This window comes from Arachis hypogaea, chromosome 15, assembly GCF_003086295.3.
Source record: "Arachis hypogaea cultivar Tifrunner chromosome 15, arahy.Tifrunner.gnm2.J5K5, whole genome shotgun sequence".
Lineage (NCBI taxonomy): Eukaryota > Viridiplantae > Streptophyta > Magnoliopsida > Fabales > Fabaceae > Arachis > Arachis hypogaea.
This window is the reverse complement of record NC_092050.1, coordinates 81,979,495-81,981,992: the sequence shown is the minus strand read 5'-3', so window position 1 is coordinate 81,981,992 and position 2,498 is coordinate 81,979,495. Positions and strand designations below refer to the sequence as shown.

General features: G+C 40.9%; 1 non-coding gene across 1 annotated transcript; it reads left to right on the top strand.

Moving 5' to 3' along the window:
* The first annotated feature begins 1,730 nt into the window (after positions 1-1,730).
* LOC112752565 (small nucleolar RNA R71) lies at positions 1,731-1,838 on the top strand. Its single transcript, XR_003176996.1, has one exon. It is a non-coding gene; the product is annotated as a small nucleolar RNA R71 (small nucleolar RNA).
* Positions 1,839-2,498: the final 660 nt, after the last annotated feature.

The following is a 2,498-nucleotide window of genomic DNA, read 5'->3' as shown; positions in this document are numbered from 1 at the left end:
TTAATGTCAATAGCTTGACAGTGACCTCTCATGGAGCCTCACATATGTTCAGAGCAAGGTTGGAACCTCCCAACACTAAACTTAGAGTTTGAATGTGGGGGTTCAACACTAAACTTAGAGTTTGGTTGTAGCCTCCCAACACCAAACTTAGAGTTTGACTTTGGGGGCTTTGGTTGACTCTGAAGTGAGAGAAGCTTTTAATGCTTCCTCTCTGTGGTTACAGAAGGAGATCCTTGAGTTTTAAACACAAGGTTGTCCTCATTCAGTTGAAGGATCAATTCTCCTCTGTCCACATCAATCACAGCTCTTGCTGTGGCTAGGAAGGGTCTTCCAAGGATAATGGATTCATCCTCATCCTTCCCAGTGTCTAGGATTATGAAATCAGCAGGGATTTAAAGGCCTTTAACCTTTACTAGCATGTCCTATACTTGTCTATAAGCCTATTTTCTGGAGTTGTCTGCCATCTCTAATGAGATTCTTGTAGCTTGCACCTCAAAGATTCCCAGTTTCTCCATTACAGAGAGTGGCATGAGGTTTATCCCTGATCCAAGGTCACATAGAGCCTTCTCAAAGGTCATGGTGCCTATGGTACAAGGTATTAAGAACTTTCCAGGATCCTGTTTCTTCTTAGGCAATCTCAGTTGATCCAGATCACTTAGTTTATTGATGAGCAAGGGAGGTTCATCTTCCCAAGTCTCATTACCATATAATTTGGCATTCAACTTCATGATTGCACCAAGGTACTTGGCAACTTGCTCTTCAGTGACATCTTCATTCTCTTCAGAAGAAGAATACTCATCAGAGCTCATGAATGGCATATGGAGGTTCAATGGAATCTATATGGTCTCTAGATGAGCCTTAGATTCCTTTGGTTCCTCAGAGGGAAACTCCTTGTTGATCACTAGATGTCCCAAGATGTCTTCCTCACTGGGATTCGTGTCCTCTCCCTCCCTTGTAGGTTCGGCCATGATGGTTAAATCAATGGCCTTGCACTCTCTTTTTGGATTATCTTCTTTATTGCTTGGGAGAGTACTGGGAGGGGTTTCAGTGACCCTTTTACTCAGCTGGCCCACTTGTGCCTCCAAATTTCTAATGGAGGACCTCATTTCATTCATGAAACTTAGAGTGGCCTTAGATAGATCAGAGACTATGTTTGCTAAGCTAGATGGATCCTGCTCAGAGCTCTCTGTCTTTTGCTAAGTGGATGATGGAAAAGGCTTGCTATTGCTAAACCTGTTTCTTCCACCATTGTTAAAGCCTTGTTGATGCTTTTGTTGATCCTTCCATGAGAAATTTAGATGATTTCTCCATGAGGGATTATAGGTGTTTCCATAGGGTTCACCCATGTAATTCACCTCTGCTATTGCAGGGTTCTCAAGATCATAAGCTTTTTCTTCAGAAGATGCCTCTTTAGTACTGTTGGATGATTCCTTCAATCCATTCAGACTCTGAGAGATCATATTGACTTGCTGAGTTAATATTTTATTCTGAGCCCATATGGCATTCAGAGTATCAATTTCAAGAACTCCCTTCCTCATGGGCATCCCATTATTCACAAGATTCCTTTCAGAAGTGTACATGAACTGGTTATTTGCAACCATGTCAATGAGTTCTTGAGCTTCTGCAGGCGTTTTCTTTAGGTGAATAGATCTACCTGCAGAATGGTCCAGTGACATCTTTGATAACTCAGGTAGACCATCATAGAATATATCCAGGATGGTCCATTCTGAAAGCATGTCAGAAAGACACCTTTTGGTCAGTTCCTTGTATCTCTCCCAAGCTTCATAAAGGGATTCACCTTCCTTTTGTCTAAAGGTTTGAACATCCACTCTAAGCTTACTAAGCTTTTGAGGAGGAAAGAACTTGGCTAAGAAAGTCGTGACCAGTTTATCCCAAGAGTTCAGGCTATCCTTAGGTTGACAGTCTAACCATATTCTAGCTCTATCTCTTACAGCAAATGGGAAAAGCATAAGCCTGTAGACCTCAGGATCAATCCCATTGGTCTTATCAGTACCACAGATCTGCAAGAACTCAGTTAAGAACTGAAAAGGATCTTCAGATGGAAATCCATGAAACTTGCAGTTCTGTTGCATCAGAGAAACTAATTGAGGTTTAAGCTCAAAGTTGTTTGCTCCAATGGCAGGAATTGAGATGCTTCTTCAATGTAAATTGGAATTTGGTGTGGTAAAGTCACCAAGCATCTTCCTTGCATTGTTATTATTTTCGGCCATGTTGTCTTCTTTTTCAAAAATTTTTGTCAGATTTTCTCCAGAGAGTTGGGCTTTAGCTTCCCTTAGCTTCCTCTTCAGAGTCCTTTCAGGTTCAGGATCAGCTTCAACAAGAATGTTCTTATCCTTGTTCCTGCTCATATGAAAAAAAAGAGAACACAAAAGAAAATATGGAATCCTCTATGTCACAGTATAGAGATTCCTTTATGTGAGTATAAGAAGAGAATAATGTAAGAAGAAGAAGAGAAAAAACTCGAACAAAGAGAGGAA